The following is a 25,475-nucleotide window of genomic DNA, read 5'->3' on the forward strand; positions in this document are numbered from 1 at the left end:
TGTTTATTTGCTCACCCCAAACTGGGAGGAATAAAAAACTAAACCTACTCTTTTTAGGAGCCAAGGTCAAGAGCATCAGTAGTCACCACCCAGGTTTCCTGGAATACTGGCCACAGCTCTTCATTCATTGGTTTCAAGTTTAATTTTCTCCTACTCCAACAAGCAGGCTCCCTGCCGTGAGTTGCACCACTTTTTCACGCACAAATAAATAATCCAGAATGACACATTTCTCCGGCCACCACTTTTATTTCTGCAGCTCTCTAGGTTACATTTCTAAATCTTTAAAAGCAAGTAGGGGCCTCCTTCATGGCTCAGTGGTAAAGAATCCACCTACCAGTGCAGAAAATGTGGGTTCAATCCCTGGGTTGGAAAGATCCCCTGGAGAAGGAAATGGCAACCCACTCTAGTATTCTTGCCTGGAAAATTCCACAGACAGAGGAGCCTAGTAGGCTACAGTCCATGGGGTCACAAAGAGTCAGACGTGACTGAGTGATGAAACAATAAAGCGGTAGAGAAGTTAATGGAAACCTGAGCTCTGAGCAGGGTTCTGGAACACGCATGTTTATAATAAATTTCCCATAATGTTGTGGATGGTTACCTGCTGTTCTCGTCAGAGGAACTCCTGGGGCTTCCAGTGAAAGGTAGACAGTGAGGGTGAGTCTCAAAGCTCTGTGTTTGCAGGTGTGTGTGCATGCAAGAGAGAATACATAAATATGTGTGTGCATTGGAATACGTACGTGTGATAAAGAACAGGAGAGAACTTGATAGATTGAGCGCTTTCTCTAGATTTTCCAAACTGTAGGGCCTGTTTGGTTTTAAGACTGTTACATCTCAATCCATTCCATAACCTCCGTAGCGTGTGTCCCTACAGTCCTCTCTTAAATGTATGTTGATTTGCTACCTTGTCTTCTTGCATTGTCAAAAGGTAGAAAGGTATATCAGACCTGTATAGTCTGTGGTATTGCTTAGAAGTACATATTCATATTTTGTCTGTGCTCTGGAAGAATTTATAAATCATAGAAATTACCTGATCTTCAATAGTTTGAGAGTGCCCATCGATGAAACTGTCTGCCACATTAAAACAGTACACGTTCATTTTCTTCTGTGGTTACTCATCTATGTAGTTAATTAGCTGGGCTTTTTTTTTTCCTTGAGCCAGTTTCAGTTAATTCTATTTCTTCTCTAAATAATTGATTTTATCAATATTTTTATCAATGTGTTTACCTCAAGTGGTACACCCTAACGGCATTTTCTTATTTTTAAACGTTCTCTATATTTGGCATTACCCAGTATTTCTAATTTTCCTTAAGGGTGAATGGTGATTCTTTTTTTTTTTTTTAATAAGATTACCAGAAGTTGACCTAGGTATCTATTTTATTTACTTTCAGTATTATGTGATGGGGGGAAGTGGTGGGTGTTGGGGAGAAGGATTGAATACCATTTCCTACAATGATTTATTTCTTCTATTTATAAGTATTTTATTTTTGTTCTTATGTCCATCATTTGCATTTACCTCCTCTCCCTAGGTTAGTTTTGAGTTCTCAGTCTAACATCTTAAAGAGACTCATTAACTTATTTTTCTCACTTCTTATTAAATTAGGAACTGATTTACCATATGAATTTGCCTTGGATTAAAGCTTTGGCAGTGAAACATGGGTTTACAATGGCATAGTCTTACCTTTATTTTCTAAGTAATTAGCAACTGACTTCCTACTATTCATCAACCCAAAATTATTTAGAGAGAAATTTTAATGTTCATTATTTCTTTTTATTTTTGATTTGTATTTATCTGGCCTTAAACTTGGAGAGTTGACCTTACAAAACATCTGCTTATTTATTTTTATTTAATTATTGTGCTTATAGTTGTGGCTTAGAATAAGACACAATTTTATAAAATTTCTGGTGAAACTTAAACATTTTAATTTTAATACAGGAATAGTGTTACTGTTTTATTTAAATTTGTCTATGTACTTAGTGATTTTACTCTATTTTATCTGCCTTGAGTAAAAGAAGTATGTTACCAGCTCCCCAAACAAACGTGTTCCTGTAAATTTCCCATTTTATTTCTAACATTCTTAGCTTTATATATTTTGATGCTGTGTCATTCGGCAAATAAATTTTCATGACTATTTTATCTGTACTGTGGATTGTAAAATGACACTCTTTGTCTCCTTTAATATTATTTGGCCTGGAATAAAGTTTGTTGGAAACCAAGGTTGTCAGCTCTGCTTTCTTTGTTTTTGCATTCCCTCAGTAGTATTTTGCAACCAATTTTTTAACATTCCTTTCTTTTAGTTTAATGTAGTCCTGAATGGGATTTTACTGTTGAACACAATAGGAGAAATTCAGTCTTCTCAATTTTTGGAAAATATTGTTAATCATACACGATCTTTTAAAAGGATCCAAAAATTGCCGACAGACACCTTTCATCAGCAGTCTCTACACCCAGCTCCCTTGTGCGATTGCCTCTGGGAGGCAGAGCTGTGAACTGTCAGCCCTTGATTTCACTCCTGGCTATGGGGTGGAATGTCTTGGTTAAGCGAGCATGCCTCTAGGCTACAGAGTCAGCTCAGCACTCTGAGAACATAGGTAAAATGAGAGGCAAATAATAGGTTACCCCTAGGTAAAATCTCACCATTTGTTTACAGTAACAGTATTATCCGTCAGGGACTCTCCATATATTTTTCTTCCTTCTGCCATCTTTTTCCATATTCTCAACAGTGGAGCTGTTATATGGGGATAAAATATGAGAAGCTCATATTACAGATTTTAGATAGTATCTTCTGTGCAAGGCAGGTTAAGATGAGGGCTTTGCCCGCCATGGGAGATGCCAAGAGTCAAGTCACTATGTGACTCTGACATGGCAAGTTAATATGTGTCCCAGTTACTATCTATCAAGAGATCTAATCCAAGCACTTTGTAGGTGTTTAAAGTGACTGTTCCTCAGTTTACCCATCTGTAAAAGAGGATGCAATGAGGTAATGACACACACATGAATAGTTAGCACATGACCGACTCGGCCATCTTGTTTTATATCAATCCTGTTATCACTTGCTCTCTTTATTTTTGGCTATATTTGGCTTATTTTTCCCCTGGAGTTTGGGAGGAACTCACCCTTTCATAAGTTTTGCCTTGCTTGACTTTTATATATTTAGATCATATTTCCCTCTGACATGTAAGATTTAATGTCAACTCTCATACTCTTGTAAGACGAGCAATTGAATGAGTTTTTCATGTCCCCTTTCTAATCTCATTTTCTACTAGTACTGTGTAAGTAGCATAATTGAGACCATCTTTTTTGAGAATTACATTGGAACATACATTCAAATTGGAAGGCTATTTCTAGCTTTTGACCTTATATTGTTTTCTTTTCTCACAATCACTCTTAATGCCATGGTTTTCCCATTTTTGAGTCACTAATTTCAAGTCAGTTACTTGTTGAGTATAGATTGTATTCAAGCTCTTTTTTCCTCAAATAAGATTTTACTGGTAATGCATTTTGGAAGTTTTTCAATTTCAGTATGGTTTTTGTTTTGTTTTGTGTTTGTCTATAGAGTTTTTCTTTTCTTTTTTTTGAAGTTTAGGGTTTTTCTTTCCCTTCACCCATAAGTGGCCATTTAGGCAGAGCACTCTTGGGTCACACGCTTTTCTGTGGAAACACTGACTAAGTTGTTTCATTTCCTGGCATTTACTCTGCTCTTCTAGGTGTAGATCTTTCTTTATCTTTTTAAACAATACAGTGGGGATTTTTGATCTCCATATTTAGATCCTTTCAGCTTCAGAAAATTGTATCTAATTACACCCTTGATGATTGTTTTCTCTCAATTGCTCGCTTTTAATCTTTAGAAATATCTAAAACCGTGTGTGAGTTATACCCGTCCTGTCTCTCTGTCCTTACCTCATCTTTTGCTTTGTATTTCTCTGATATATGTCAGCTGTTTGATACACAGTCTTGAAGGAAAGAAAAGGAAGGATGGGGGGTGGGGAGGGAGAGAGGGAAGCAAGGATCTGGTCTGGGGACATGTTTTCAGATTTTTCCTACTCAGCTTGGATTTTACTTTCTGATCATGTATGTCTGTCTTCACCATGGGCAGCTGAGTGTTAGCTTCCTTGGAACTTATTCTGACGTTACTCACTCCATTGTTCCCATATCAGACTGTGTTGTAGTTGTTCCCAAGAAGGCTTTCCAATGGTGCTTTGGGGTCCCAACTTCCTGTGTTTTACCAAACATTCTATATGTGCCCTCCACATCCTACTTACACAACAGATCACTCTCAAGATGAAGTTGTTTCTTTGTTCGGCAGTATTCCCAACCACCCCTTTGTCTTACATATATATATATATATATATATATATGTAAGACATATATGTATGTCTTTATATATGTAAGACATATATAAATATATATATATATATTAATAAAAGTTCTTGAGTGATGCCACCTGGAATTGCTAGTCTGTAATAAGTGTTCTTCCATTGAGGTCCTGGCAGACTGAGGTGAGATAATCTACTAATCCATCTGTTGGATTCTCTGATACTTTAAACCAATGACTCAATGAAATGCACCTTTATTGTATGCATTGCTGCCAGGGCTTTCTTGTCTCTGCCCCAATACAGCCCTTTCCTTGTAGGAGTGATGGCCCCTCGGATATAAGGGTGCCTGATTGACCTCACTGACTGCTTTCATTTATTTAATAACTGTCCATGAGTAGATACCACTGGGAGTGAACAAGATGTAGGGGAGTCAAATGCTCCTTTTAAGAACAAGTGCTTTAAATAAATGACTAACTATTTTTATGACTGTATAAATCCTGGGTCTGTGAGCCAGGTAAAGACAGGATGACACTATAGGTGTGTAGGTGTGTGTGTGTGTGTGTGTGTGGGTATTGGGTAAAGAGGAAAATAAAGTTTTATCCTACATATTCCCATGCATGCAAAATATAGTTCTGTAATCTATCAGTTTTCTTTTTCTCCACTTTTTAGTATTTGTTAATCCTAAAATCTGGAGAAGGGAATGGCAACCCACTCCAGTATTCTTGTCTGGAAAATTCCATGGACAGAGGAGCCTGGTGGGCTTCAGTCCATGGGGTTGCAAAGAGTAGGACAAGAATACATTCTGATAGAAAATTTACCTAGACTATAAGCTCCCTGAGGACAGGGACTTTGTACTTGGGTCATCAGTGCGTCCAATGGCCAAGTTCACATAAAATGTTCAATGAATAAACAAGTGATTAAATAAAGGTTGGGATGAACCATACCCACATATTTTATAATACCATGGACAATAATCTCCATTCCTTTCTATTTATTCTATTTATTTTAGTTCACAAATATGTTTCTCAAAGTTTTAAATTAGAAAGATTTTCCTACCAGCATCCAGCACATAGTAATGATTTTAAAGGAAATTTTAAATTATTCTTCTTTATTAATTTCAGTATTTCCATTTCTCATGTGTGACAATAAAAAATGTTGAATTAACAGAATTAGTTCACATGATATCAAGCAGTTTGACATGCACATTAAAAAACAGCAAGACTACTATGGTTAAAAAAAAAAACAAAATAGTCTTTTCTTTTTCATCAAAGTCATCAAAGGACATTTGGAAAACAAGGGAAGAAAATATTCCCGTAACTCCAAGACTGAAATGCAGTCACTAGTAACATCTCCATATGTGTCCTTCCAGATCCCTTGTTCCACGTGGAGCTTCATGGCTCTGGGCGTGAAGTGACCCACCAGGCAGACTCCAGTGGGAGGGTTGAATCATAGTGTTTAGGAAAAGGCATGGAATCTACAGCCCCGCAGCTGACACAGTCCCTTTATCATTCATATCTTCCCAGTTTGAAAAATAATTGCTGCTACCAAAACCCCTCCACAGCTCAGTGTCCTAGGGCAAACAAAGAGAAGTCAGATGAGGGACCAGAAATCAGAAGAAGCCGCACAGAAAAAAGCAGAGGTGTGGCTGCACATGGTGGGGCACGGAGGAGAGCAGGATGCCTTTCATGTGGCTTTACAATAACTTGGTTATTCACATTCTACCAATTGAACAGACACTAATAACAGAAACTGGAAAAGTCTGCAGCTCCCAATTACGGGCCTGACCCACAGAAGTGTTGTCTTGGGGCAAGTCTATAATGTGTCCAGAAGGGCACAGGGAGAGAACGTGGCTGGCAAAAATGAGTCATCTGAGCAGAAAGATGATTCTCATAGTAAACACAAGCTAGACATTTTACCATATCCTACTAAGAAGACATTGTGGCTTTTTATTAAGGTCCTGCTTCAATATATTGAAAGGTTATCTGAATTATGGCTATGTTAACCACCTAGAAATCTCCATCAAGTTTCCATCTCAGATTGGGTTCCACCACACTAACCCCTCGTTGAGTGCCATTGTTATATCCTAAATTATTAATACATCCCACCCTTCACCCTCAGACTTCATACAACCCATTAACTACAGAAATCCAAGTCAGGCCTAAACTAATGCAAGATACAGGTTTAAGCTTCCAATACCCAATGTGGACAGAGCAGATATAAGACCTACCACTCACTCCACAGGAAAGGGCCCTTTCCAAGGGCATTCTTGTGTGAGTGTGCCCAATTTTACATATTATTAGATATAATTTGATGTGTTTGCCTTTTGCAGTTAAACCTTTCAATATGTATTACATGGGGCTTCCAAGGTGGCATTAGTGGTAAAGAACATGCCTGCCAATGCAGCAGACAGAAGAGATGCGGGTTCTATCCCCGGGTCAGGATGATCTCCTGGAGGAGGAAACAGCTAACCTACTCCAGTACTCTGGCCTGGAGAATCCCATGGGCAGAGAAGCCTAGTGGGCTACAGTCTATAAGTTGGACACGACTGAAGTGACTTAGCACATGTATTATAGAGCATTTTGCTTCTTTTTGTTCACTTAATATGATCAAAAAGCTCCATTTTATTACATGGCCATCAAAGCCTTCATTTTAATAATTGCAAGATAACCCATGCAATGTACACACCATCATCTATCTCTTCTACCTTCGGAGATCTAGGTTGAGGAAGTTACTTTGTAAAATTCCAACGTAAAATATTTTCTGGGAAAGCTTAATGATTCATGCTAAGGGTTTAGACTTTTTGATGCTATATGAAGACAGATGTCATCCATTGAAAAAAGGAATTCTGTTTTATGTTGCCATTTTTTTTTTTTAGCACAACCAACCAATTCTCTCTGTTTATATAAAATAGCTACTCACACATTACAGCAATTACACAAGCAGCTACCTCATATAAAGATGCCAAGGGATGGGGTACCACTTCAGAAACGGACCTGGAATCATAAAAGCAACAGACCCAGCCACACACACACATCTCCTGCGGTTAGGGGTTGCCTACCTTGATTCCTAACTCATATCTGGATGTTTTCTGGGAGGAACCAGCCCTGGAAGTTGGACGGAGGAACTGAAGAGATTTGGGAAGGAAGAGGAAGGCTCTAACCAGAGGTGACCGGGCCTCCTCTTTTCAAAACAACAACTAAATGATGACTTTCCTCTGTCATATATAATTTAGCTCTGAGGTTTGGCAATTTCTGAGTAAAATGAATAAAAAAATAAGATGTGCAGTCATGTGAAATACCTTTGGTTAAGTTGTCCTGAGAATGACTAAATTCAAGACACAAGTGTGTGTGGGGGAGGGGGAAGCATAAACACATGCATTTAATATGCAATAGATAGAAACTCCAGACAAGGGAGGGTGGGGCAGCACGGGGCAGCATCTTCCCAGAAGGGCAACAGTATTTTACTACAGGCATTGTTTAAAAAGGAACTTTGGGACTTCCCTGGCGGTCCAATGGCTAAGACTCTGCACTCCCAAGGCAGGGGGCCTGGGTATGATCCCTGGTCAGGGAACTAGGGATAGTTAAGGCTATGGTCTTCCCAGTGAACATATATGGTTGTGAGAGCTGGACTGTAAAGAAAGCAGAAAGCCAAAGGATTGATGGTCTTCAAACTGTGGTGCTGGAGAAGACTCCTGAGAGTCCTTTGGACAACAAGGAGATCAAACCAGTCAATCTTAAGGGAGATCAACCCTGAATAATCACTGGAAGGACTGGTCCTGAAGCTGAAGCTTCAGTATTTGGTCATTTGACACCTGACGCGAATAGGTGACTCACTGGAAAAGTCCCTGAGGCTGGAAAAGATTGAGGGCAGAAGGAGAAGAGAGCGTGAGAGGATGAGATGGCTGGACGGCATCACCGATGCAATGGACACAAACTTGGCGAACTCTGGGAGATGGAGAGGGCCGGGGAGGCCTGGCCTGCTGCAGTCCAGGAGGCGCAGAAAGTAGGACACGACCCGGTGACTGAACAGCCACAGGCAGCCAGATCCCATACGCCACAACCAAAGTGCTGCAACTAAGGCCTGGCACAGCCAAATAAAAAAATTGTTTTTAATTTTAAAATGGAAATTGTGTTACTACTTTCCTATTTCCTATCGACAACACACCCCCACTACCACCTGCGCTCCGGGCAGGCCACCCCCATTTCCCCAGTCTTGGCTTGCCACTGGTTTTCACACGTATATCTTATTATCCTTACAAAACAAAATCAGTGGGTTTAGTTATTAGCCCCATTTTAAGGGGAAGAAACTGAGAGTCAGAATTTAAACGACTTGCCCTTGGTCATACAGCTAAGAAGAAGTCAAGTCAGGATTTGAACTCAGAGCATGCTGATTTAAAAGCTTACCTTCTGTAAAATATGCTAATATACAGGAATGGTGACGAGAGCTTTTCTTCAGAGATAGAGAAGGAAGAAACGTGAGAGGGGAGAGTATGAGAGAGAATTACAGAGTGGTTGCTTTTACAGCTTTTGGCCTAAGATTTGTCCCTTCTTACCTCATCATATTTTCATTTTTTTTCTGGTTACCATTTGTTGTGGGCTGAATTACATCCCTCCAAAATGCATACGTTGAGGTCCTAGCTTCAAGCATCTCAGGATGTGACTGTATTTGCTCACAGGGTCTTTAAAGGGTCAATGAGTTAAAATGAGTTCATTATGGTGGGTCCGTTTCAGTATGACGGGTGGTTATAAAAAGAGGAGACTTTGCACAGACAAGTCACAGACACAGAGGGAAGCCCATGTGAAGACACGAGCCACACCTACAAGCCAGGTTGAGGGATCTCAGAAGAAACCCACCCTGCTGACTTTGGACTTTGGCCTCCAGAACCTCGAGAAAATCTGTCATTTAAACTGCCCAGTCTGTGGTATTTCATTATAGCAGCATTGGCTGACGCATACACCATCATCAAGACTTAGACAGAGGCCGCCCTTTGGGCAGGGTGGTCTGCCCCAGACTGAGTCCCCACCAAGCCATTCTCATAGTGTGATCCATCTGCTGGATTCTTTTAGTTCCCCAGGATCAAGCTAAAATACACATGTTTGTATCCACAGGAGCGATGGGGCTGGCTCCAGATCGACATTCCTATAAGGGCGCTACCCCACCTTTCCCTTTTGTCAAACAGATATTCCACTTCTCAGAAAGCTGTATTAAATGTGCACCGGCCCCCGTTTGGTAGCTACTGAATCAGGGCCTTAACCAAACATGAAATGACAGAACTGTTTCCAGAGAAGGATTAATTGAGCCAACTCAAGGCAAACACAACGTATTTTGGCATTGCTTTTGACAGATGGAAATAAAACAAACATTAGCAACCGGATTGTAGCTAACAATATGCAAAATTAAAGAAGGTACCTTTTTTAACTTTGTCTGGGAGCCCACTGGCTTTTCTTCTAAAAATCTGCAGAAAGGAAAAGACAGAGCTGTTAATCTCGTTACACAACCAGTTAGCACATGCAAACAAGGGGAATTAAAAGCCTCTGCATTCAGGGGAGGAAACAGATATTTGACACATATATTTATTAAGGAGACTGGACTGGAAAATAGCATGGCTGTATTAATCAGAAATGGTGTAGAAAACACTTAAATAATACAACAAAATGCACACAGACAGCATAAACTGCTTACAAATGGATGCCTAAGGTCTAAGTATTTTTATTTGAAGGTTAAGTTTTCAATTAATTTTTTTCAGCTTGTTGCCATCTCTTCCAAGCATCACTGTTAATTGCTTAAAAAAAAAAAAAAAAAGAAGAAGAAGTCTCTGCATGTTTGAATTCTGGACATGGAGGCCAGAAGCTGTCAGCCATCTAATAGGCCTCAGAGTAGTGGGGTAGAAATCAAAACTGCTGGGAAGAAGCTGAAAACAATATGTCAGGCTCTGAGAAGCCAATGGATTGGTTTCAAACCTCTTCTTCATTTGCTCAGTTTTTCAGAGGTAGCCTGTCACTGAAGAAGGCAAACAGAAGCTTCCCACTGTTGGAAATTGCCAAATATCCCAACCTAAGGGGGTCTGCGACAAATAGGGCCTCCATGCATACGACCTCAGTGGATCAGCAGAGAAGGGACCATCTGCGTCCTACTTCTTTAGAATGGAGTAATATACATGTCCCTGGCTGCAAACAAGCTTGTCTACGGCCACTGGGTTCACTGCCACTGGAAGGCACTCTTCAGGTTAACACTCTCATCGTCTGGGATGATGGGAAACCAGATTTAGGGGACATATGTATACCTATGGCTGATTCATGTTGAGGCTTGACAGAAAACAACAAAATTCTATAAAGCAATTATCCTTCAAGTAAAAAATAAATAAATTTAAAAAAAAGTAACTAAGAACTGGGGCTAGAAATAGGGTTACATCTTGAGTCGAGGACAGGATTAGAATGGAGGTTTGGGGTGTAGATACCTTCACCTATGTTTTAGCTGGAAGACATGTTTGGACTTGAGGGTCAGATTTAAGTTTGAGGAAGATTTTAAATTGGGAATAAAGGAGAACGATGGCACTGAGGATCAAATGATTACAATGGCATCTAATTTAAAATAGCCTTGTATGATAGAGAAGACATAGGTGCTTTAAAATAGGCAAATCTAATTTTATAACCCAGATCAATCATGTAATACTTATGCAATCTTATATAAGTCACCTAAATTCTCAGCCTCAGTTTCTTCATCTGTAAAATGACAAGAGTCTTTATGTTGTACCTTCTAGAAAGAAGCAGTAAAATAATAATAATAATAATGGATAAATGAAAGACTAGATTGATTTCGTTCCCTTCTTCCAAGGGGACATTTGGCATTGTTTGCAGACATTTTTGATGGCCACAACACGACTTGGGTAAGAAGAGCTACCAAAGTCTAGTGACCAGAGGTTCAATATCCTGGGACCCACTCTACAGGCATAGGACATAGTCTTAAAAATCATCCAGCCCAAAATGTTCATGGTGTTTATACTGAAAAACCCTGGATTGGATAGGCAGGGTTGGAAGACAGGCAGATGATGGCAGATAGCTTAGCAGCTAATGAAATTGTTTTGGAGAGTTATAGATTATCAATCTATAGATAAATTGATTGATAGATGAGAGATATTCTGATATAGGACACTTTAAGCATTCAACCAAGGAAGGGATTTTTTAAAATAAAATCTGAAGATAGGATTCATACCATTAGGGTTAGGATAAAGCAGTGGCTAAAAGTATAATAATAATATTAGCAATAAAGTTGTATCAGCCATCATGGTTAAGTGATTTGTATTCTCATCATATTTGAGATAGGGTTCATCCAATTCTAAAGCTAAGGTTATGGCGAGTACTATGGATCAAGTAAAAGGTTGGGATCAGGGCTGGAGCTGGGGGACAGCGCATTGGCAGACCCTTCCCAAGGAGCAGCCAAAGCTCGCTAATTAATTTGAAAACATGCAGACAGCCCGCCAGCATCAAGCATCCTAATCTGAGTCATGGGCAGTTCAAGGAGATGAGAGGGGCAGAAATGATGTGACATACACATGTCAGACTGGCCCACCCACAATGGACAGTAATGGCCGCACACTGTTCACCCAGTTCTATGCCAGTCTTTGTATCCAACTCCATGAGGAAGGGGCAGGAGGAAGCTGGAGGGATTGGGGTTTCATGCGCAGGGAGAATGCTACATTCCAATACTGAACCCACATAGAGAACAGGCAGCTGTTTGCTCCATCTGTATTAAGAGAATAGGAAGTTTATCAGGCTCAAACCAATGAACCCAGCCATTGCACGTGCTGCCTTGTCCCCAGGAATGGCAGGCATCTCCAGAGTCTAGAAGAGGGCCTTTGGGGAGTCCTGGGAGCACTGGCCTCTGTAGTCACAGCTTACTCTCACAAAGGTGGGTCAGTGTAACCACACCAAAGTTTCAAGAAGACAGATACATAATGTCATCATACAGAAGGACAAAAAAGCCTAAAATACTGCACAATGGGCTGGCTTGGAGAAAGACTGCTGGAACAGAACAATAATTGTCTGAATGGAAAGTGGTAAAGCAGAAAAGAGAGGGACAGACTTGACAATGACTCACCAGCAACATCCAGGAGAAGGGTCACTGGATCTGGGAACATGAGCAACTGGTCCATGAACGGCCTCTCCGGTAAGTGACTGGTTTTGTTCCCAGGTCTCCTGAGTGGCTGTTGTGAAACATCCCTGACCCCATCCATCACCCAGTGCTTTTATCCAGCCATAACCAGAAAGTCAGTTCCTGGTTATTCAATGCAGCAAGTCAAAGCCCTGGTGGGATGACATGAACCTCCTTGTTTCTGGGAAGATCAGTTTCTTCATATAAATTTATATGCTGCAGATTGGTTTGAACATGTCTCTTGAATCTAATTTCTGGGGCAACTCCCTGTGGGCTGGAATTCCTTCTATGTTCTGCCAAAAAATCTTGGTGATAAAAGGAGAAGTCAAAGCCTGAACTGCACCGACTTTGCTGTCATACTCCTGATGGGCTCCTAAAAACACAAACACACACAAAACAACTTTAGTGAAATAGAATGTATATATCATAATGTTTACTCATTTTGAGTGTGCAATTCAATGATTTATTTTCTAGTTAACTTACATAGCATGCAACCATGACTACAATTCCAGTTTTGAACTTTTCTATCAGCTCCAGAAGATCCTCGTGCTCATTTGTAATTAATCCCTGTTTCCACCTCCTAGCCCCAGGCAACCACTGATTGGTTTACTGTCTCTGTAGATTTGCCTTTTCTGGGTATTTCACATAAAGGGAAAGATATATTATACAGTCTTCTGCATTTGGCTGCTTTCAACCAGCATAATGCTTTTTTGGATTTGCCCATGCTGTAGCCAGTATGAGTACTTCATTCTTTGTTATGACTACATAATATTCTCTCGTGTGGGTATTCCATATTTTGTCTACCTGGTTCATGTGTTGAAGGACTTTTGTGCTGTTTTCACTTTTTGGCAATCACAACTAGTATTGTCATGAACTCTAGTGTGTGAGTCTTTGTGAAGAAGTGTTTTCCTTTCTCTGTTAGGCACCCTGGAGTGGATCTGCTGGGTCACTTGGTAAATTTATGTCTTCCCTGGTGGTGTCTTAAGCAGTCAGTGACCCAGTGTCCTCCTCGGCATTGGGTAGGGTAACAATAGGAGAGCCTGATAACTTTATCAACCATGTGTTTATAGCACTCATTCCCTAAGAGACTCCCTCCTAGGACCTGTAAGGCAGGCAGGCAGGCAAAGTCACTTCAGTAGCTCTACCTTTATATTAAGGACAGCCTCCTAGTAGTCACGTCTGTGGTTGTGATCTCAATATGATGATTCTCTAAAATACATAAAAGCATCCTAAAGACTTGACATCACATAAGATGATACTGTGATATTACTGCCATCGTTAGCATTATTCACTTGTCATCTGCAATTTGAAAGGATGGGGTTTTAAGCTCCATGTGGCAGGATCAGGAAGCAGTGAAGATCTAATGCAAAGTGCCCTTGACTCTGATGTTTGGTCCTGTCACTTCCACTCGCAGTGACAGAAACTTCCTTACAGTGATTTGCCTTCTCAAGCTCTAATTGCTTCACTTTGAAAAATGGTGCCACCAACCTCAACACCCAGGGTTTCCACAGAATTAAACAAATTGGCAACACGTTTAATCCCCTTCCATGCGGCTACTGGGTGGTTAAATTACTTGATCCTAATTTTAATCTAGAAAGGTTGATACCTCAAAAGAAAAATCTCAAAAACTAAAATATGTTGCAGGATGGGCTGTGTAAGATTCTAAGGCCAGTTCTGCATCATCATCTGGGTGTCTTACAATTTAACTCAGTTCTGACATTATTAATTTGGAAATTATGTCAGGTATCACAGATATGGAGAAGGCAATGGTACCCCACTCCAGTACTCTTGCCTGGAAAATCCCATGGACGAGGAGCCTGGTAGGCTGCAGTCCATGGGGTCATGAAGAGTCGGACACGACTGAGCGACTTCACTTTCACTTTTCACTTTCATGCATTGGAGAAGGAAATGGCAACCCACTCCAGTGTTCTTGCCTGGACAATCCCAGGGACAGGGGAGCCTGGTGGGCTGCCATCTATGGGGTCACACAGAGTCGGACACGACTGAAGCGACTTAGCAGCAGCATCACAGATTAAGGGCTTAGTCCTACAAGACTTCCCCCACCACCTTCAGATGACAGTTATAAGCCCAAGTTGTCACCTACTCTTCTGATCGACCAGCTACAGAGTGGAGGTTCCAACAACCCCAAACCCCTCCTAGGGTTTGTTTAATTTGCTACAGCAACTCACAGAACTCAGAGAAACATTCACTTACTAGATTACAGTTTTATCACAGAAAGACAGCACTCTGGAATAGTCAGATGGAAGAGATGCATAGGGCAAAGCACAGAGTTTCCATTCCTTCTCCAGCCAGCCATCCTCCAGGAATCTCCACCTGTTCACCAACCAGAAGCTCTCCAAACCCAGCCTTTTGTTTCATGTAGAAGCTTCATGACACAGGAATGATTGATTACATCATTGGCCATGGTGACTGACATCAATCTCCAGCCCTTTTCCCCTCCCAGCAGGTCAGGGGCAGGACTGGAAGTTCCAACTCTCCAATCACAGGGTTGGCTCCCCAGGCAACGAGCTTTGGGCTGCCAATCATCTCCCTTAGCTCTAGGGGATTTTCAGAAGTAACCTCATTAACAAAACCCAGGTGTGGTTGAAAGGGAATTGTTAGGAATAAGAAGATACTGGTTTCACCTTTATGACTCTGCAGCCCTTTCAGGAATAAAGGACAAGAGACCAAACATCACAGCAAAAGATACTTGCACTGGTCTTATGTCTCAGAACTTCCAAGCTTTGAGCCAGAAACAGAACAAAAACAAAACATACACTTCTTATTATGGGTCACGTATCACACTGCTTCATTTTATTCACTTGCTCGTTTTATTTCTCTTGGGATTTATTTGTATAGGATTTTGGTATCTCTCTTTTAAATAGAAATAAACAACAAAAGTAATGGCACAACCGATTGCTAAGTCCTTTTGAAATGTGTGTTCATATCAGTGATATCATTTGGATGATTAAAACCTATGGCTCTCAAGCCTGGTTGCTCATTAGATTCACCTGGAGAGTAACACTGAGTGCCTGGGCCGCTGGGAGAGGTTATAGGACTTGCCCGAAATAGCACATCTAAGTCGTGACGCCAACAGGACTTAAAGCCAGGTCTCTAGATTAGTCCAGTACTCCGATTCCTGCACCATATTTTCTAAAAAGAAAATTGAACTAGAGTTAAACTAAAATTAACTTAAGTGATGCAAGTCCTGCAGTGGAGAAAGAACAATCTGAGTCCTTGGCAAAAATACATGGACGAGTGGCTATAACACACTCACCAGGAACAAGTCCACAGGAGGGCTGCATCTAGCCCGGCCCAGCGTATGCGGAAGCCAGGGCCTGGTTTGTTACACAACTGCTTACTGTGAAGAAGTTCAGAGAGAAGTGGAGATTCTAAAGGGATAGATAAATCTATAAGCAAGACTACTGAGTTGGTAAAATGCCCAGCTCAGCAGTTCAGAGCCAAAAACGGAAAGGCTCTGTGAGCAGGTGGGTGCCTTTTTTATGGTAATCAGCTCTGGGCCCAAGAAGCAATGAGGTCATCAGGGTTTCTGGGATGCTCTGAGGGAAGTGAGTTGACCAGGTAAGCAGAGAAAACAGGTAACCCGGTGACACCTGGGTGGCGCTGCTAACTTATGGCCCCTCTGCCTCCAAGGCCAAAGTAAATCCCAACTCAGGAATCATTGGGGATTCATGGGGAGACGCTGAAGAACACACTTGAAGAAAAAGTCAAGAACAGAATGGGAGTTCAAGATCATCCAGACAAGCCCCTCACGAAGGCCAGAGAGGAGCAGTGACTGCTCCAAGGCCATAGAACCAAGTGGATGGCAGGTCCAAGCCTTCCTGCCTGGGTGGTTCCTCCACCACTGAAAACCAAACATGAAAACATGGACAAAATGCAGAGAAGTCCCAGTGATCATCAGGGAGAGGAGATATGGGGGCACCTTTACATGCACTATCACTCTGTTCTGCCCTGCCACTCCCTCCTCCAGGCCCCTCCACTCTATGGAGAGAGCTGTCATTTTGGTTTCCACTCTGTTGCAGGGACTGAGAGAACAGCACAGAAATCTGGTGCTTTGCAGTGTGTCTTGGGGTTAGTCACTTCATCTGGGTGGGCCTTGGGTTCCTCTTAAGTAAAATGGTGAGTGTGAAAAGACAGTTCTAATGATACACATTATGCCTAGTACACTCTCTAAACCAGAAATTGGCACACTACAACCAATTCTGGCCTGCCATCTGTTTTGTAAATAAAGTTTTATTGGAACTCAATTACATCCAATCACTCACGTATTCTCTATGGATGCTTTTAGAGCTGAGTAGATGCAACAGAGATCATTGCATAGCCCACCAAGCTGAAAATATTTATGAGCTGTCCCTCTACAAAAATGTTGCTGATTCCTATAAAACAAACACTCTGCCTACTTACTACCTGTGACACACACAGAGGCAGTCTACCATATGATTTATATATGGTCCAGATAATTTTTCTGCTTATGTTTTTGCTTTTAGAAGGAAACTATTTCAAACATATAGCTAAACACACACACACACAAAAACTCAATAAATGATCCTTGTATACCCTAAGTTTTAACTGATGATAATACTCCGATTTTTATGTTTTGAAAATATTGTATCATAGTAATCTATATTTATAAGTAAACTTAAACTGTTTTAGAAGAAGGAAGAAAAGACACGCACACATGTACCCAGAGCTAACTGACCTAAAGACTTTAGCACTACTGGAACGCGATTGCTGTCATTCTGTGTTTGGTTTTTCAGATGGGTAAAAGGGTCTCCCTTATGAGATCCACGGTCTAAATTACAAAACACACATTTTGCCAGAGATTCAGAAAACAATCATGAGTTTTTTCAATTGAACAGTTTAGTATTAAAGTAAAAAGGCCATTTTAGTTAGGACATTTGACCACAGTTACCCTAACTAGCAGTTCCTGATGCACTGCTTAAATGCTAATACAAATGGGGCAAGATATAAAGAAAATAAATATTGAATTAAATGCATTTTTCTATCCATACTTATCCTTAATCCACTTGGTGAAATCTCAATCACAGGAATCCATCTTAAGAGAAATGTCCTTTACTAATCACTATTTCTTTTGTTAGAAAAGCAAAACCTTTGAGACTTTTCTGGACACCAAGGTTTGCACAACTTAATTTGAAGTCACAGCCCCTATAGCCATTTGGTTCCTTAGTGACCTCCCAGCTCACATATACCCAAGGACAGACATTTGTTTCGTATTCTTTAGATGTAACAGACATGGAAATGGACGTTTCTGCCTCTCTCATTCGATTTCATCGTCATCAGTATTTGCCTTCCATAACCTCGTAATGTTTCTTCACTGTATTCTTCATTTGTCCTTTTGAGGCTCTTTCATGGCGTGTGTGTGTGTGTGCGTGTGCATGTGTGTGCAAGCACGCATGCACACATAAATAGTACCTGCTTTCTAATCCTCTTTCATTCCCTCCCATCAGTAACAGGCCTGGAAATGAGGAAACCTAACCCGGCACTGAGGGCTCACCTCTGAAAAGTCTCCCTGACCCGTGTTCCTCTGATACGGAGCTTAAAGATGCACCAAGGGGGAAGGGGAGGGGGAGGGGTAAACTGGGAGACTGGGATTGACAGATACACACTACTCTGTTTAACTAATGAGGATCTGCCATTGAGCAGAGGGAAGGCTGCACAGTACTCTGTGATGGCCTATGTGGGAAAATAAGCTACAAAGAAGGATGCATGTGTATGTACAACCGATTCACTATGCTGTGCAGCAGAAACTAAACATTATAAGTCAACTATACTCCAATAAAAATTAATTTAAAAACATACAGTGAGATTCAAATAAGTATTTCATATAAATAAACCTGCTACAGAAATATCAATATATGTTTATTCAATCAATTCTTCAAATTTGTAGACTCTTGTGACCCACGGACTGTAGCCTACCAGGCTCCTCTGTCCATGGGCTTTTCCAGGCAAGAATACTGGAGTGGTTTGCCATTTTCTTCTCAGGGGGATCTTCCCTATCCAAGGATCAAACCCAGGTCTCTTGCACTGCAGGCAAATTCTTTACTGACTGAGCTACCAAGGAAGCCCAGACCAGAATAACATGAAATAAATTTAACATCATTTCACATGCAGAACTACCAACTTAAAAAAAAAAATGTTTCTGACAAAGCCAGACATATTTTTCTAAAATTTTAGAACAGAAGGTTTGCTAGGCTAACAGAGTTGAATAGTCATTGAGGGAGTTCTCTGGTGGTCCACTGGCTAAGAGTCCAAACTGCCAGTGCAGGGAGCCTTGGTTCATCCCTCGTCAGAAATCTAGACCCCACGTGACAAAACTGAGAGTTTGCAAGCTGCAGCTAAAGATCCACATGCCACAATAAGACCAGCACCAGCAAAGAAAGAAAGAAATACTAAAAACACAGTCACTGGAACAAGGTCTTGAGACAGAAATATACATCGGTTTTATCTCGGTGTGCTAATGACTGCACAAGACAAGGAGGGGGTGACAGGGTTTAAATCTGATGTGTCTGCCTGTGTTCCTAATTCCATGCCTGCAGTATGCCTGTCTCGTGGGTGTTCTGCCCCTCTCCAGATTGAAGAGTACAACATTTTTAAGCTTTGGGATTTAATATATCTGCCTCAACCTTCACAACAGCTCTCCCTAAGCCCAGTGACACGGCTCCAACCACACCAAAGCCATCCCAATCTCCCAAGCTGGGAGCTAACAGTGTGCTTGACACAGAACCCAAGGGGACTTGCGAGTGGTTAATAATGGAAGATTCTTAAATATATCATAAATATCTATTACCAGGAAGATGAATAATGATAAGAATGCTCCTTTTCTTCAGTGCAAGACTTTCCTCTCTTGATACTTAACCTACCCCTGTGGATGAGGTTAAGCTATGCCCCTTAATGAGGAACTATTAAGACACCTATAATTAAAATGACTTTTCTCCAGAGTGCAGAAGGAAAATTACTTTTTTTTTCTCTTAACAATTATAAAAACATAACAAAATAACCACAGCAAATTTGAAAAAGATAATGTCCCTCCCAATTCTACCCCTCCAAAAGAAGGCATAAACGGATTGTTTCAATCTAAAACGGTTATATGTGGGAGGCATATGGACACCTGGATAATTCACTTAAAATGCAGGTCCCCAGGCCCAACTCACATAAACTGTGCTACATGAGATTTGGGGTCAGGCTCAGAGTTGCATCTGTTAACAACACCCCAGGCCATCTGGATAATGGTAGTCAAAAGACTGTGCTCCAAGAAACAATACCACATGTTCAATGCTGCTCTTTTTTCTCTTATATAATACAGATCTCCCAATCTTCCAATTCTATGTTCTAGCTTCTTGTTATCCAGTACATATTTATTTACACTACATTTGTTTTTCAGCCTGGTGAAATTTAAGAGATCAGAATTTAAATCCCCAAACCTCTCTTAAATTTATTCAGATGCATTCTTATTAATGGGCCAGAGGGCAACTGCATCTGTACAGTTTCCACTGTGTACTGTCGTATTGCTTTCTAGTGCTGAGCAATTTATATTTAAACCGGCAGATTAAGAGGACCCAATATTCACCACAATGTCACCAGCAATGCGTATTTGAATTTATTTTTACTTTGTTCTGCTAATTTAGTCAGTGTAAAATGGTATCCCAAGGTGGATTTAATTTGCACTTCTTGCGTTTCTGGTGAAGATTAATATGTTTCCCTGTGTTTCTTTGCTATTTATAAGTTTTCCAGAGTTACAGTTAAACTTTTGAATCTCTTGTCACGTTCAGGGCATGGCTTTTTGCTTCTTCTTTGTCAAGGCAACTGAAACTTAACAGAGACCCGCAAAGCCAGTGATGGAACAGGACTGTGGTTTGGTTCAGTGCCCCGGGATGTGCTCTTAGCCAAATCATCTTGTGTCCTGGAAGTCTTAGGGCAAAAATATCCAGGTGGGAGGAAGACAGGAAGAAGAAAGATATTCCAAGTCAGCTTTCTGGGAAAGAGACTCTGAGATCAAGATCTGCATACAGGAGATTCTTGGGAGGAGTTTCCTCAAGATTAAGACCAGGAAGAGGTGACAAAAGCTGGAGCCAGCTGAGGGAGGGGCTGAGTAACTGCAATCTCAGCAGTGGTCCTGGGTAGCACTACTGGTGAAATGACCCTTCATTGTTGACCTACTTGAAGGCAAGGGTTCCAGGACTTTCTTCCTCCACATGGACCAGTCATCTGATGTGGGCTATCCCAGGGAAGGCATTCTGAGCTTGGATGAAGCAGCTGTTTTCAATAGAAGGCAAATCTCACAGAAGCCCTCAACTGTGAACTGTCAGCCATCAATACTGTTAGCAGCTGGGGGGATGCATGTAGAGTCCTGAAGAGGGACTCTGGTTGACATATCACAGCATCCCCTGCTGAAGGAATCCTATATGGGTTGAGACACTCTAGTTTCCTTTCATATATGCTATCACTTTAGTTATCCACTGATGTAAACATCCCAAAACAGCCTGAAACAAACAAAACATTTCCATTTTGCTCACGATTCTGCCAGTGGGGCTGGGCTCAGCTGGGAAGTTCTTCTGCTGGTCTTGCTGGTGATCTCTCACTGGCTGTATTCTGCTGCTAAGGAAGCTATGATGGGCTGAGCTCAGCTGGATGATGAGATGGCCAGGCTTCTCTCCCTCTCTCCAGGGAGTCTGAGGGCTTCTTCTTCTCACTGTGGCCTCAACAATTCCAGGCAGCATATTTGTATGGTTTTTCCAACAAGGTAATGGGTTTTCTTACATGGAGACTGAGGGCCAGTTCCCAGTGTAAGCCTTTATGGGAAAATGGGGTTTCTCAACCTTGGCACTATTGACAATTAGGGGTGGATAATTCTTTGTTGGGCTTCCCAGCTGGTGCTAGTGATAAAGAACCTGCCTGCCAGTGCAGCAGACCTAAGAGATGCAGGTTTGATCCCTGAGTCAGGAAGATCCTTTGGAGGAGGGCATGGCAACCTACTCCAATATTCTTGCTGGAAAATCCTATGGACAGAGGAGCCTGGTGGGCTATAGTCCATAGCGAGGTGGCAGAGTCTTATCCTGTGCACTGCAGAATGTTTCACAGCCTCCCTGGTCTCTGCTCACTAGATGCCAGCAGCATTCTTCCAATTGGGACACACACACACACACACACACACACACGTCTCTAGACATTGCCAAATGTCCCATGAGGGGCAAAAAAAGGCTCCTTTTGAGAATCACAACTTTAGAAAACCTAAAGTATTCTTGGAAGTTCTACCACATTCTGTTGGTTTAAACAAGCCATAAACACAGCGTAGATTCAAATCTCATGGCTGCCAGGAGACCTGGTTCACTGGTGGCCACCCAGGTAACAGACTGCCATAATTCTGTGAGGCTCACATTAAAATGTCCATATTATAATGTGAAGTTAAGGCTCATTCTTCCAGAACCATGCAGCTAGGAAGTCACAGCACCGAGATAGGAGCCCAAGTCTGCCTGACACAAAGGTATACTCTCTCTACCACTGTGAACTGCCTACAGTGGCTTTCAAGGGGTTACTGTTAAGAAGGGAACTAACCTCAATCTAAGAAACTTGTGAGAGAAAAGAGCGAGGTTTTACCTGGGTTTAGTTATGGTTAATAAAGAAAACATTAATCACTTGAAGTGCTATTTTGGAGCACATGAAACCAAAATGAAGCACAATATGAAATGTTCATTTATTTCTAAGGGGCTTATTTTGTTAACATTCAATCATTCAATCCCCTTGGCCTTATTTATAACATTTGAGTGAAATGCATTTTTTTAATAACTAAAACTTTATTCTGAGTTTTATAGGCAATAAATTCCTTCTCTTGAAGATGCAGGAGGTAGGGGTTTGGACAAAGCCAGGATATACCACTGGACACCCCACCCCCAGGTGGGGCAAAGTTTCTTCCTGGGCAGAGTTTCTGCATCAGTGTTCCCTGCTGGAAATTGTAGTCTCTTACAAGACCCCAACTCCTACCAGGGTATGAAATGCCTAGACTTAATGCTTAGCTCCACCATTTACTGTTCACATGACTTTTAAAAAATATTTATTCAGTTGGAGGATAATTACTTCACAGTATTATGATGGCCTCTGCCATACATCGACATGAATTAGTGGTAGGCATACATGTGGCCCCTCCCTCCTGAACTCCCCTCCCTCCTTCGTCCCCACCCCATCCCTCTAAGCAGTTACAGAGCACCAGCTTTGGGTTCCCTGCATCATACAAACTCCCACTAGCTATCTATTTTACATATGGTTATATATATATGTGTGTTTCAATGTTATTCTCTCAAATCATCCCACCCTCTTCTTCTCCCACTGCTACATGACTTTTGATGAGCCATTTAAATGCCCAGAGCCTCAATTTCCTTGTCTATAAACTGGCTGAAACCGTAGCCTGGAGGACTTGTGTTGAGATGAAATGATACCTAGACATGTGATCCCTTTACACTGTCCCCTCCTGAGGAAAGAGGGAAGTGCAGAGGAAACAACAGATACAACCCACAGAAGGTCTTTTTGACTTGAGAGCAGACTAACTCAAGCCTCTTCTTTATCAGATGGGAAGCCCGGTGTAGAAGAGGAAGCTTCCAGTGGATTAGAGCACGCTCCACTGTCACTGTGATTTGTGGATTCTGTACCATCTCCCCTCCCACCCACGAAGCGAGCAGACACTTAAAAGGCAAAAACGAAGCATGAATAATTTTTCTCCTCTATTCCCCTCCCACCTTCCCAGACAGGACATGGGAACTGAAGAGAAAGGAGAGAACATAATGAAGACCCTCCGTCGAGGGATTCTCCAGGCAAGAACACTGGAGTGGGTTGCCATTTCCTTCTCCAATGCATGAAAGTGAAAACTCAAAGTGGGGTCTCTCAGTCGTGTCCGACCCTCAGCGACCTCATGGACTGCAGCCTACCAGGCTCCTCCGTCCATGGAATTTTCCAGGCAAGAGTACTGGAGTGGGGTGCCATTGTATTGTCCAGTCATTAGATACAGCCACCACTAACTCCCAAGTATTTCTCAAAACACAGTCTGTGAGTTCTTCTCCAAAATGTATATATCACATTTTTTTATAGAGAAAACTCTTTTACCTGGAATCCTCAGGACCCTAATGCTCTGGTGAGCTGAATGTTCTGTTTAACAAGAAGGGATCAGATCTCTCATGCATGGAATTCTAGTTTTCAATGTGGGGACACGGCAACAGGATTTTTGATCAAAGTTTTAATCAGATATAATTTAATGTTTATCTGAAGGCTTCAAAGGTACAGCAGCATTTTGTATTGCCTCCAGGAAATAATAAGAAACATCCACTGCCTAAGACTTGAGGGTAAACATGTATATTATTGGAGGTTTCTAATTTATATAGTGTAAATGGCAAAGAATTCCTCTATAGTTAAACCAATCTGCATTGAATCCTGGCTCTGGACTTACTAGTTGACTGTTCTTGGGCAGGATAATCTCTACAAACCTTCGTTTTCAATCTGTAGACTTGATATAAGAGTACCGCCATAAGGAAACAATATAATTATTATAAAGCCCTTAGAGCAAAGCCACACTCATGGTAAGTACTTTATCAAGTCAACTTTATTTTGCCTGTTCTCTTTTTTGGACTCTATTTCAGCTGCATGAAAAATAAACATGCAGAGAAAGAACCAGGAAAAACTACAGGACACCTAACTGTTCTCCTGGAGGAAATGTTGACAAAGCAAGTGAGGGAGGTTTGGGTATGTGAAGGCGATTTGCACGTCTGCAGTGCACACATCCTGCCTTGTCTACTCATCACAGCCGTCCTGTGGCTGGGAATGACGGCTGATAATTCAGGCTGCCAATCTAACTTAGGAGCGAGATTCCTCAAGCCCACGGCAGGAAAACATGCTGTTTGGATGACAGCGCTGCGTTGGAAAGGCACAGGTGTGTCTCCAGTCCTGCGGTTCGAGTGCTCACAGCTCAGCCCCAGAGGCGCTTCCCACAGTGGGTTAGGAAAGGACACTGTGAGACCCCTGCCTACACCTCCCAGAGACACATGTGATTCCAGAGATGCATGAGGGCTTTCCTCTACCATCAGTCACCCCTGGGCATCCTACACCTCCCAGAGACATGTGATCCCAGAGATGCACAAGGGCTTTCCTCTACCATCAGTCACCCTGGGTATCTAGAAGCACAGCTGCTTTCGTCTAAGAGATTTCACCTCGGCTACTGGGCCTGATCACTCATCCAATTTTTACTCAGAGAATTATTTCCAAATGTTAGCTAAAGTGAAATGAAGTTGCTCAGTCGTGTCTGACTCTGTGCGACCCCATGGACTGTAGCCCACCAGGCTCCTCCGTCCCTGGGATTCTCCAGGCGAGAACACTGGAGTGGGTTGCCATTTCCTCCTCCAGGTGATATTCCTGATCCAGGGATCGAACCTGCGTCTCCCACATTGCAGGCAGATGCTTTACCATCTGACCACCAGGGAAGCTTTATTTGTTGGCCGACTGTCTTATTATTGCGTGTGTGCATGCTAAGTCGCTTCAGTCATGTCCAACTCTGTGCGACACTATGGACTGTAGCCCAGTAGGCTGTTCTATCCATGGGATTCTCCAGGCAAGAATACTGGAGTGGATTGCTGTGCCCTCCCCCAGGGGATCTTCCTGACCCAGGGATCAAACCTGCATCTCTTACTTCTCCTGAATTGGCAGGTTCTTTACCACTAGCGCCAGCTGGGAAGCCCTGTCATTATTAATGTGCCTCAATTTCAGTTAGGACAACTGATGGCAGACCTTGGCTCAGGCAGATGGACCCTCCATGAGAACCCCTTGCCTGTGTCTTGAAGGGTTTTTCCATGTGACTGGCTCACAAGAGATGGGCTCAGCTTTCCCGTGGTGCCCAGGAAGCAAAATGTTGTCTTAAAGTATGAACAGAAAGGCTAAATGGGCTTCGATGATGCAAGAAAGCCCCGGCGAGAGGAGGAACTTGGTATGTGCCA

At 41.9% G+C, this 25,475-nt stretch overlaps 1 long non-coding RNA gene across 1 annotated transcript in view; it reads right to left on the reverse strand.

Moving 5' to 3' along the window:
• LOC139177080 (uncharacterized) overlaps positions 1-25,475 on the reverse strand; it is a 240,738-nt gene that overhangs the window by 141,140 nt on the left and 74,123 nt on the right. Inside the window, exons 2-3 of the long non-coding RNA XR_011561495.1 lie at positions 12,412-12,838; positions 9,724-9,769 (exon numbers count right to left, since the gene is read on the reverse strand). This is a non-coding gene — a long non-coding RNA (uncharacterized lncRNA). The remainder of the gene's footprint in view (positions 1-9,723; positions 9,770-12,411; positions 12,839-25,475) is intronic.

This window comes from Bos indicus, chromosome 18, assembly GCF_029378745.1.
Source record: "Bos indicus isolate NIAB-ARS_2022 breed Sahiwal x Tharparkar chromosome 18, NIAB-ARS_B.indTharparkar_mat_pri_1.0, whole genome shotgun sequence".
Taxonomy (NCBI): Eukaryota; Metazoa; Chordata; class Mammalia; order Artiodactyla; family Bovidae; genus Bos; species Bos indicus.